Source organism: Sapajus apella, unplaced genomic scaffold, assembly GCF_009761245.1.
Source record: "Sapajus apella isolate SASKATOON/1434 unplaced genomic scaffold, GSC_monkey_1.0 scaffold37, whole genome shotgun sequence".
In the NCBI taxonomy this organism is placed as follows: Eukaryota; Metazoa; Chordata; class Mammalia; order Primates; family Cebidae; genus Sapajus; species Sapajus apella.
The window spans coordinates 1,576,224-1,589,033 of record NW_022436977.1 but is presented as its reverse complement, the minus strand read 5'-3'; positions in this window follow the sequence as shown (position 1 = coordinate 1,589,033).

Below are 12,810 nucleotides of genomic sequence, written 5' to 3'. Positions count from 1 at the left end.
CCCCTATTTTTCTTTTCTATCTAAATCCTATCCATCCCTTAAAGCCCAGTTCAATTTTCACCTCCTCCATGAAGCTCTCTGTGGCTACCCCATTCCACAATGACCTCTAGACTGTCTCCAGCTTCCCGGGACGCTGCTCTGTACAACATGGTACTTACAGTTGTAAGTCCATTTGTGTAACATTTGTCTCCACAACTTGATTGCAAGTTTCTAGAGAGCAATAGTTTTGTGTTCTCCTCAGCTCCTGGAGCACAGTAAATCAACACTTGTTGGTTTGGATATGCAGTAAGCACTCAATAAATGACTGTTGATCTGGCATCCAACAGACGCTCAATAAATACCTATTAGTTTGGTATACAGAAGGTGCTCAATAAACATCTGCTAGCTTGGTACACAATAGGAGCTCAGGAAGTGATTGGCTTCATCTATTAGTGTTTTTTGAGTCTCCTTTGTGTTGAGGGCTGGCTAAGCCAAGTGGACATCAGGCAGCCAGCAGGAAGCTGGTGGGAAGACAGCTACAACAGGAGTGCTCCCCACAGCAGGCCAAAGTGGAGAGTGAACAGATAGGGAACACCCAAGCCAAATTCTTGAGACGGACTAAGAGTCAAGGTCCGGAGAGCCCAGACATCAGTTCCTAAGAAGCACCTTCCAATAACTTCCAGTGGCACCACTTCAGTGAAGCCTTTCCTGACCTCACTGCCAAAGTAGCCATCCCTTGCCCTGTCACTGCTGCATTCTCCTGTCTTACTTCTTAGCATTCACACTACTTGATATTAGCATTTCCCACCCCACCTCCCCACTAGACTGTAACCCCTGAGAGTAAAGACTTCCTTGTTCATCAACACTTGCCTTGTTCACCAACATAACTCCCGGGCTAGAAGAATGCCAGCACATAGTAGGTGCTCAATAAATAGAACCTGTTTGGTATGGATTACAGGATGAACTGAGAGAAGTCAAGAGAAAGGAGGTCAGCAGGAAGTAAATTCAGACAGATCTGGATGGGAACTAGCAAGGGCCTGGCCTCTGGGAAGAACCACCCAGGAGCCCCGTGTGGGCGTTTTCCACCTTCCTTTATGAGCCTGTAGATGCCATAAATGGTTGTGTCTGGTTATCTTAAAGGGACAGAGAAGAAAAAAGACAGGGTCAGCCTACTCCTTTAACATTATTTCTATCCTCAGGTCCGGGCACAGTGGCTCATGCTTATAATCTCAGCATTTTGGGATGCTGAGGTGGGCAGAGCTCTGAGCTCAGAAGTTCAAGACCAGCCTGGGTAACATGGCAGAACCCAGTCTCTAAAAACTTAGGAGAGCATGGTGGCACACAAATGTATCCCCCCCTACGTGGGAGGCTGAGATGGGAGAACCACTTGAGTCTGGGAAGCAAAGGTTGCAGTGAGCTGGGATTGTGCCATTGCACTCCAGCTTGGGTGACAGAGTGAGACCCTGTCTCAAACAAACAAACAAACATCACATAAGTTCTATCCTCTAACTATAAAATTCAACAGTGGCTCCATTTTCTCAACCTTGGAGCGCCTGTAGGATACTCTCTAGTGGATAACATAAAAACATCTCACAAAGCACATCATGTTTGCTTTATTATACAAGTAGTAAGCAATAAACCGGGTGGGTGCTCAGCATATATTCCCTCCCCTCCCACTCCCACCATGGGTGGCACATACTTCCCTGCCCCATTGGTGTTGGGTTTGGCCACAGGACTTGCTTTAGCCAATGAAATGTTATGCAGTGAGGTGAACAGAGGCTTTATATGTGCTTGTGCATTTTGGCTTGGCTCTTGGGCTCTGGCAAGCTGAAGGAGAAGCAAGCTTTTATAGCTGTTGCCCCTTCAGCCAGAGCCCCAGAATGAAGCCACATGGGACATACCGCCTGACCTGCAGTGAGGAGCCAGGCCCAGTCCAACTGCAATTTTTTTTTTTTTTTGAGAGACAGTATCTTGAACTGTTGCCTGGTCCAGAGTACAGCGGCACGATCTCGGCTCACTGCAACGTCCATCTCCCAGGCTCAACGGATTCTCCTGACTCGACCTCCCAAGTAGCTGGGATTACAGGCACCTGCCACCACGCCCAGCTAATTTTTTGTAGTTTTAGTAAAGATGGGTTTCACCATGTTGGTCAGGCGGGTCTCAAACTCCTGACCTCAGGTGATCCACCCACCACCGCCTCCCAAAGTGCTGCAGTTACAGGCGTGAGCCACTGCACCCAGCCCCAACCGCATTTGACTGATTTCGTTTGGGCTTGGCAGGGCCGCTCTGTCTTAGCCCTGCTATGCCCAACCTAAATCAGTCAAATTGCAGTTGATCTGCAGACCTTCAAGCTTGAGAATAAATCCTTATGTTGTAATCTGCTGAGATTTGGGACTGGTCTGTTATGCAGTCTTATGGTGGCAATAGCTAATAATTATATATTTACTGTTAAAAAATTAAAAATATAGGTAAGTAAACAGGGAAAAATAATACACTCATGATCCTATCACCGAGAATAAGTACTGTTAGCATCACTATGCTCTTGGTTATTTTTCTGTATTTCACAGCAAAGAAGGCCTGCTGTATATATCTTTGTTTTTTTTAGAATCTGCTTTTTCTTTTCCTTTTTTTTTTTTTGATACAGAGTCTTGCTTTGTCACCCAGGCTGAAGTGCAGTGGTGCTATCTCAGCTCGCTGCAACCTCGCCTACCGGGTTCAAGCGATTTTCCTGCCTCAGCCTCCTGAGTAGCTGGAACTACAGGCGCCCGCCACCATGCCAGGCTAATTTTTGTATTTTTAGTAGAGACAGGATTTCACCATATTGGCCAGGCTGGTCTCAAACTCCTGACCTTGTGATCTGCCTGCCTTGACCTCCCAAAGTGCTGGGATTACAGGTGTGAGCCATCGCGCCTGGCCTTGTAATCTTCTTTTTCATACCCACCTATCATGAGCATCTTTCTGAGGCCATAAGCTTTGCAGCATTGCCTCATCACCCCTCCCAACAACTAACAAGACAGGTGCAAGGGCAACCATGCACCTCTAGGAATGAGCAGAGCCCATTCTGACTCCAGGCTCAGTATTCTTTCTACCAGGCAGGTGTTCTCTTGGGGCCTCATTAGCATTTTTGTCACCTGGCAAGGTCAGCTCTTTCCCCAAGGAGAAGAAAGTGAAACCTTTATCTTACCTGGAAGGAGAACAGAAGTGTTTGATTCCCTCGATTCACCTGATCCCAGGGGCTGCAACAGGCCCCAGTTCCAGAGACCTACTGCCAACCTCTCACCACAAGCATCCAGGGGAACATTTGTTTCTGCCTTAGGGCATAGTGGGGCAAGAGCAAGTGGTTGGTATTTTCTGATGCCCACAAGTTTCTAGTTTCATCTGAGGCGTTTTTTTTTTTTTTTTTTTTGAGATGGAGTCTTGCTTAGTTGCCCAGGCTGGAGTGCAGTGGCACCATCCCGGCTCACTGCAACCTCTGCCTCCTGGGTTCAAGTGATTCTCTTGCCCCAGCCTCCTGGGTAGCTGGGATTACAGGCACACACTGCCATGCCTGACCTCAGGTGATCCACCCGCGTCAGCCTCCCAAAGTGTTGGGATTACAGGTTGTGAGGCACTGCGCCCAGCCTTAAGTGTGTAAAGTATCTTGCACAGTGTCTGGCACATATGAGGTAACAAATATGACCAAGTTTTCCCCGAGAATTAGTGGCAGAGCCAGGACTAGAGCCCAGATCTCTGGACTCTATGCCCCAGCCATGATTCTTTGATCTCTCATTGGCAGCAGGGAGCAGCTAATGCCCAAACTAACTCTTGGCGATGAGGACAGTGGCTGGTTGAGTCCACAGGGGACCTGCCAGGCACACACTCCCTCAGGATGCTGGTTGCCAAGGCTGCCTCTCACTGGGACTTGAGCGTGATGTGTTCTCTCTCCCCCAGGCCAGGAGCAGCTTTGTGCAGGGAGGGGCAGGCTCCCTAGGGCCGGCCCCCCACCAGGCTCCAGGAATACCAACAGAAGGCTAGCTTAGATGCAGCTCCCAAAATGCCCACCCCAAGGACCCAGATCTCAACAGCTGTGCCCTCAGAGTCAGCAGGGACAAGGGACCTCTTCAGAGAGCTGCCCTTGTGGGGCCTGAGCCACCCACAGCACACCTGGTGACCCCAATCCTCGGCAAAACTTGAGAGGACACTGGGGGACCCAAGTTACAGCCTGTGAGGGTCCCCTAACGAGCTGGGAAGCCTCATTCTCCATTTCTTTTTTTTGAGACAGAGACTCTCACTGTTACCCAGGCTGGAGTGCAGTGGCGTGATCTCGGCTCACTGCAACCTCCATCTCCCAGGTTCAAGCGATTCTCCTGCCTTAGACTCCCACATAGCTGGAATTACAGGTGTGTGCCACCACGCCCAGGTAATTTTTTATTTTTAGTAGAGATGGAATTTCACCCTGTTGCCAGGCTGATCTCGAACTCCTGACCTCAAGTGATCTGCATGCCTCCAACTCCCAAAGTGCTGTGATTACAGGTGTGAGCCACCCTACCTGGCTATTTCTTATTATAAATATAATATGTGTTCATTGAAAAATACGTTAATGTATATAAAGGCAATAAAGTCCTACATATGTATGTATGTACAACATATATTTTTACGGACTCATGGCATACATACAATGTCACTGTTACTATTTCAGCATGTAGACTTAGTTATTTGCTAAGTATGGTTTTTAATTATTTTTATTTATTTACTTTTTTGAGACAGGGTCTTACTTCCATCACACAGGCTGGAGAGCAGTGGCACAATCTCAGCTCACTGCAGCCTCAACTTCCCAGGGCTCAGATGATTATTCTACCTCAGCCTCCCGAGTAGCTGGTACTACGTGCCACCACGCCTGGCTAATTTTTTATAGAGATGAAGTTTTGCCAGGTTGCCCAGGCTGGTCTCGAACTCCTGGCCTCAAGCAGCCCTCTGCCTCGCCCTCTCAAAGTACTGAGATTACAGGTGTGAGCCACTGTGCCTGGCCTAAGTATGGTTTTTCAAATGTACATTTAGATATGTTCCTCCATATGCTTCTCTCAGCCATCCTGAGGCTGTTAGTGGCATGCCTCCTGAGGCAAACACAGAAGGAGGGGAAGTTTCTGCAATTAGGAATCTAGGCTCCCTTGGGGTGCAAACCTCAAACGCTTAGAAGCCAGACGAGTTTGTGGCTGGGGGCAGAGAACAGGGAATGTCCAGGAACACGTGGGAAATGGAGAAGGTGACCTCCCAGAAGCAGGGGGAAAAGGGAATTCCTAGTTATTGAACACCTACTGTGTGCCAGGTCAGAGATGGCGATCTGGTCACACCTAAGTGTCCATTCCCCCCTCTCACCCAGTAGAGACAGCTGGTTGACACCTCTCTGGGCAGACACCATCAGTTATTGAAGTTGCCACTGAGTTGCTGGAATCTCAGTTTGTTGCCCCTTTTGGTAGCGTTCTCCTTTTACAATGAGGAAGCTGAGGTTCAGAGAGATTAAGTCCCCTCCTCTAAAGCACTCAGTGGCCAGGATTCAAATCTGGTCTGCTAGAATCCAAAGCCTGAATTCCCCTTCCCTGCTCAAGCCTGGAGGCCTGGGATGAGTTCCCTGGCAGCGGCCTCTGGGAGATCCACAGCACTTCTGGAAGGATCTCCTTTCACTCCCATTCCTACCACTAGAATCAACACCAGGGCCTGGTGCTGGGCAACCAGGCACCTTTAACTCCTGCTCCTTAGAACAAGGCTGGCAAAGAGTCTCCCCGCCCCCACCTCACACCAACCACCCACCCATCTCCTGCCCTTAAGGATCACAGAACCCGTGCAGATGCCACAGAGACAAGTTGGGGATGGGAGGGGCAGACTACTAAGGCCCAGTGCTGTCGCATTCTTGCCTTGACCTCTGGTCTGACCTGGAGCCAACCAGGCAGGATAGGGAAGGAGGCGCTTGGGAACTTTCCAGTGAAACTTGAAATGCCCCAGCTTTAGGGGAAATTCCCAAAAGAAACAGTTCGATTAAACTACTTTCTAAGGTCCGAGGCCATCGCATGGCCATGACTGGCTGTGAGTGACACAGAGAAAGGCAAGATTTGGGGCCACATCTTGGATCCCCCTGGGAAAGAGGATATTATTAACCTATATTTGAATTCTAGTGTGAATGAGTTCCCCTATTCATTTTTCCAGAAGCTAAGGAGAGAGCTTACAAGGTTAGAATTTGTTTTTGTTTTTTTTGAGGCAGGGTCTTACTCTGTTGCCCAGTGGAGGGCAGTGGCACGATCTCGGCTCACTGCAGCCTCCACCTCCTCAGCCTCCCAAGTAGCTGGGATTACAGGTGCCCACTACCATACCTGACTAACTTTTGTATATTTAGTAGAGATGGGGTTTCACCATGTTGGCCAGGCTTGGTCTCAAACTCCTGACCTCAAATGATCTACCTGCCTCAGCCTCCCAAAAGTGTTGGGATTACAGGCGTGAGCCACTGCACCCAGCCCAGAGGTTATAACTTTTTGAATTGCAGACATGCGTGAAAAATCAGGCCTTGGTGATAACCTTGAGCAGTAGGATGTAAATAACTCCAACCTGCTTAGTGTTCCAATAATGGAACACTAAGCATAAGACCTTCTGGTGAGCAGGTACCCATTTGGGAGGCTGCAACAGAATGTGGTTTCAAACACTATTTCTTCTACTTGTCACCTGAGTGACTTAGGATGAATAACCTACCCCTCTGAGTCTCAGCTTTCTCATCCCCAAAGTGGGGAAGTGAAAAGGGCGAGGTTGTTTAAACCATGGATGGAGCTGCCTGATGACGACACTGGCATGCAATAGGAGCTTGGGCATCCTACTCGCCAGACTGCTTTTATAGAGCAAAGAGGTGTAGTACCTTCCCTCACCCATTCCAAGGTCCACGGCCAATAGCCCCACGACAAGAAACAGATTAACAAGAGAAAATCTTGACACATTCATGTAATGTAAGTTTTACGTGATATGAGAGCCTTCAGAAATGAAGACCCAGAGACAAAGGGAAAACTGTATTTTTAAGCTTAGGTCCAATAAAGAATAGCCAGCCATGCAGAAATGTGGTTGGAAAGAAGGGTGTGACCTAACGGTGATACCCTGAAGGTGGAACCCAGCAAGGCCTCTAGTTCAGATTCTCCATGGCCCCTCTGTGTAGTGTTCTTTCCTTCCTGATTAAGGGGCAGGATCCCTGTGGCGTGAGGATATTCCAGGGAGATGGGAGAAGGTTAAAGAGTGACCTTTCTAGGTTTTGTGGCTTGTACTGGGGAGAGGAGTTCTAGTTTCTATGACCTATTTCAGGGGCAATACAGGGAAGGAGAAAGGAGGCAAAGAGAAAGGCAGGCAGGAGAGAGTCAGGAAAACCTGGTTTCTGAGGGCCCTCCCATCCCTTCCAGTTCAAATAACTCAGAGTGCTAGAGCACCATATTTTGGGATATTGTATTCTGAGCCCCAGTATTTGCTTGGGGCAAATCCTTTCCTTCTTTTCTTCCTTCCGCCCTCACTCAGGGCCTCAGGCCTGGCAGGCTGAGGGAGGCTGCACTGTCCTGGCTGCTCCACAGCAAGGCCTAGAGAATAGCCACTGTGCCAAAAGCCTCGGGCCGAGCTCTGAGCACCCTGGAGCCCAGAGCAGGGCTCCCAGCAGGTTATCTGGGGCTGGCCTTGACCACATTGGCTACAGCATGGCCTGTGGGTAGGCATGCTCTGAACACCTGAGGCTGACCTCAACACTGGCACCAGCAGCAGAATCATCTTCACCAAGCAGGGTTTGAACTTGAGGTCAGTGACCCCAGGCAGTGGGGGAGAGGGTTCTTCACCTGGCTGCGCCCCATGGATGGACAGCTAGGACTATACTCTGGGCCCTGTCCTATAGCTCAAGAAACATCCTTTACCCAGATGACAGAGAGATCCCAACAAATTTTGGGAAACAAATATGAGAGGTTCAGATCCTATAAATGGAAGGTTGTCAGGCACCAAGGTAAAGTGGGCAGAATGGCCCCTCCACCTTACAGATCAATAAATCTGATGACACAGGAGTTCAATTTACACAGCCTGGCCAACATGATGAAACCCCGTTTCTACTACAAATACCAAAATTAGCCAGGCTTGGTAGCACATGTCTGTAGTCCCAGCTATTTGGGAGGCTGAGGCAGAAGAATCATTGGAATCTGGGAGGCAAAGATAACAGTGAGCAGGGATCACACCATGGCACTCCAGCCTGGGAGTGCCACGTCTCAAAAATAATAATAAAATAAATAAAAATACACTGAAACATGATAGGATAAGCTCATTTTGCTAGAAAGTATGTGAGTGTGTGTCTATGTCTGTGTGTGTGTCTGTGTTGAAAGAATAAAGAACATGTTCTAAAATATTACTAGTGGCTAGATCTGAGTAGTATTATTGTGGAAATTTGGGGATTCTGTGTGTTTTTCTGTTTTCTGAATTTTCTTTATTGCCTATCTTGTCTTTTATAATGAGAAAAAATTCTTCTTAAAAATAACTTAAATAAACATATTTTAAGAACAAACCTTCTCCTTGGTCTCTGGCACCCATAACCTTCAGGCTGAATTAGCATGTGCAGAGTGGTCAGAGCCCGGGGCTGGAAAGCAGGGTTTGGGTCTTGTTTGTGGTCAGCCCAAGACTAGTGAAGACACTCCTTATCTCCGAGGTTCTTCAGAGCCCAGCTTCCTGGGAGTGACCAGACCTTGGAGAGTAGAGGGGACAATCCTTCCCTGAGAGCAAGCATTAGCCCCCCGGTGCACCCTGCAAAGGATCCAGGCCCATGGCCAGAGCCCACCAGCAGGTGAAGAGCTGGTCTCCAAATCACCAGCCTGTCCTCCCTGTGATCTCCTAGTTACTGTCCTTCTCAAGGGTCTACTGTGTTGCCCAGGCTGGAGTGCAGTGGTGAGAGCTTGTTTCCCTGTGACTTCTACCTCCTAGATTCAAGCAATTCTCCTGCCTCTGCCTCCTGATTACAGGTGTGCGCCACCACGCCCAGCTAATTTTTGTATTTTTAGTAGAGACGGGCAGGGGGTGGGGGTTTGCCATGTTGGTCAGGCTGGTCTGGAACTCATAACCTCATGATCCACCCACCTTGGCCTCCCAAAGTGCTGGAATTACAGGCATCGGCCATCGTGCCCGACCTGTTCGTTTCTTTTGCTTGGTGAATTACCCCGTAAATTCCTAACACATGTATTTTTCTTCTTTAAGTTAGCCCCAGTCAGCTTCTGCTGCTTTCAACCAAAGAACCATCTGATTCACCACGCACATAGATTGGAGGACAAGAGAGAGGAAGGAAGAAAGGAAGCCGGCTTTTAGTGCAGGCCTACTGTGTGCAGGCATTGGGCTAGGTATGTCCCATACATTCTCTCAGCTTATTCTGATAATAGCATTTCAAGGTAGGTTTCATTAGGCCCAGTCTAACAGAGGAGGAAACTGAGGCTTACTGGAGTTAAGTCACTTGTCCATCACCGCATACAGAGTTGGTGACAGAACTAGGTTCTGAGAGAACCAAGATTGTCTCATCACAGAGTTGATGCTCTCTCAGATGTCTGAGGCACCTTCCTTTGGCAGTTCGCTAAATTTCTTTTTTTTTTTTGAGATGGAGTCATGCTCTGTCACACAGGCTGGAGTGCAGTGGTGCGATCTTGGCTCACTGCCACCTCTGCCTCCTGGGCTCAAGTGATTCTCCCGCCTCAGCCTCCTGAGTAGCTGGGACTACAGGCGCACACCACCACAACTAATTTTTAGTAGAAACAGGGTTTCACCATGTTAGCCAGCATGGTCTCGATCTCCTGACTTTGTGATATGCCCACCTCAACCTCCCACAGTGTTGGGATTATAGGCATGAGCCACCGTGCCCAGCCTTTGCTAATTTTTCAGTTGCCAAAAGAGAAGCATTAAACAGCATTCTATTTTTTCACTCTGGAATTTTGAAGAGCAGACTCAGATCTGGCCCTGGGCACAACTGTGAGGCAGACGGGTTTCAGGAACCCTTTCTGTGCCTTGTATTTCCTTCTACCTACTTGTGGGCACTTCCTGGATACATGTCCTTCTGCGCTTGCCCCATGGAAGCGTGCTCCTGGGAAAGAGCCTTCCTGAATTTATTCCCATCCTACTCCCCATGACAGAGAAGGCTTAAAATGTTTCTATGTTTAGGGAAGCATCAAAGAGAAGAATGTCTAGCTCTGGGATTGCAGGAATGAGGAAGCAGGGCAGGGCTGTGAAGAGGCCAGTTGTACCTCTGAAGTCACAGTTCACAGACCTCCTCTTGGTGGTTGGCCATCAGGGTTCAGGGCAGGACGCCCTGAGCAGAGTAGTCAATCAGGAGGTGTGAGAGCTGAGCCTGTGAGAAGGGGCCTGTGCTCCGCCTGAGGCCAGAAAAGGCCAGGGTAGGGTGGCTGGCAGGGCCGGCCTCACACTATCCAGGGACAGCCAGGGATCAGGTATCCTGGGTCTTATTTTGCCCTGGGTTGGCCCCCCTCCGACAGTTACTCTCCCCTGGGGCTACTACATGTCCTTTTGGAGAGAACCCTGGGAGTGAGGAAAGGGCAACGGGGCCAGAGCTCCTAGGCCTCCAGAAGGCATGCAGAGAATTCCCACCAGGACCCGGGGCTGACAGGGCCATCACAACAACAGCTACCCGCTACTGAGCGTGGGTTGCATGCCAGGTTCGCTCAGCACTTTCCCAGCACTTGCTGTGGGTTCTCAGAAGCAGATGCGCCTCCAGTTTCTGAGTCATCAGGATCAGGATTGTGGGAGGCAGCTCCACCATCTTCCCACTGCCCAGGGCTGCCCCAGAGCCAGTGGGGCTGGCAGCGTGGGGAGAATATGACTGTGTCTGAGAGGGATGGGGGTTTGATTTTGCTTCCCTTCACTTGTTACTCAAGAAAACAAAACAGAATAATTTGGCTTGGAACAAACAATTCCCACATGCCAGGTGTAGGCCAAAATGTCCTAATTTGAAACCTAGAAGAAGACTTGAGGTTATCATTCTAGAGCTGGAGAAATGGAGGCCCACAGGTAAAAGGACCACCTTGACTTGCGAACCAGGACTTAAACACAGGTGTCTCCACTCCAGGAGTGGGTGGGGGTGCTGTTATCTCAACGGTGTCAGGTTGTAAGTGACAAGGGCCCTGCATGGCTCCTGCTGTGCCCTCCTCTTCCTGACCACATCCCCACTCAGAACAGCTTGTCCCAGGACCACAGGAAATACATCGATTATCTCTGGATTGCCACTTTTCTCTCTTTTCAAAAAGACTTTTTTTGGAGACAAGTTCTTGATCCTCCTGCCTCAGCCTCCACCTGGCTAATTTTTCTGTTTTTTTTGTAGAGATGCGGCTCTTGCTTTGTGAACTCCTAGCCTTAAGCAATCCTCCTTCTTTGGTCTACCCAAAGTGTTGGGATTACAGGAGTGAGCTACTGCACCAGCCAAAGACTCTCCTTTTAGAAAGAAGTAAGAAATAATCTTCTCGGCTGGGCACAGTGGCTCACACCTATAATCCCAGCACTTTGGGTGGGCAGATAACAAGGTCAAGAGTTCAAGACCAGCCTGGCCAAGATGGTGAAACCCCATCTCTACTAAAAAAAATACAAAAAATATTCGAGTGTGGTAGCAGGCGCCTGTAATCCCAGCTACATGGAAGGCTGAGGCAGGAGAATCGCTTGAACTGGGGAGGTGGAGGTTGCAGTGACCCGAGATCGTGCCATCGAACTCTAGCTAGCCTGGGTGACAGAGCAAGACTCTGTCTGAAAAAAGAAAGAGCCTTCTCATTGCATCTCAATGAGAGATGCAGAATAGACCACCTCGCCCAAGCTGCTACATTTTAACTTTTTGTCAAGGCAGATAAATCCTTTAATTGTTTAAGATCTTTTGAATTGAGTCTCTCTGGCTTGCTGACTCAAGTGAGGACTGAAGGATACAGTCACCTAAATTTGCTGAGCTTCAGCTTCATGGTTTGTAGAGTGGGAATGATCAGGAAGACCACTTTGTCGGCTTGTTGGGGGATTAACTGAGACAATGTAAGGCAAAGGGTTTAGAGCACAGTACGGATGTAATAAACATTTGCTACTATTCTTCTAATGACGGCCAGGTCACAAGCGAGGATATATCATTCTAATCTCCTGGAAATCTGAGTTTATTAATTTTTTACTGTGGTAAAATATAACATAAAATTTACCATTTTAAACCATTTTTATGTGTATAATTCAGAAGCATTAAGTACATGCACAGTTATGCAAACATCGCTACCACCCATGTTCAAAACTTGTTCATCATCCCAAACTGATTTGTAGCCATTAAACCGTAACTCCTATGTCCCCTCCCCATGCCTCTTGTTAACTAGTATTCTACTTTCATTCTCTATGAACTTAATGCCTCATGTAAGTGGCATTATACATTTGTGCTTTTGTGATTGGCTTCACTTAATAGATGTTTCCAAGGTTTATCCATGTTGTAGCAGAATTTCATTTCTTTTATTTTGAGGTCTTCCTCTGTCACCCAGGCTGCAGGCTGGAGTGCAGTAGCACGATCTCGGCTCACTGCAGCATCGACCTCCTGGGCTCAAGTGATCCTCCCACCTCAACCTCCCAAGTAGCTGGGACTACAGGCGTGAGCCACCACGCCCAGCCTGATAGCCTGATTTCTTTTTACGGCTGAATAATATTCCACTGTGTGCATATACCACATTTTGTTTCTCCATTCATTCATTGAGGAACATTTGGGTTGTTTCCACCTTTGGCTGTTATGAAATAATGCTGCATGGTTCATTAATTGTGTAACCAATGTGTACGTAGCATTTGCCAATTAACATTAGTTATGTA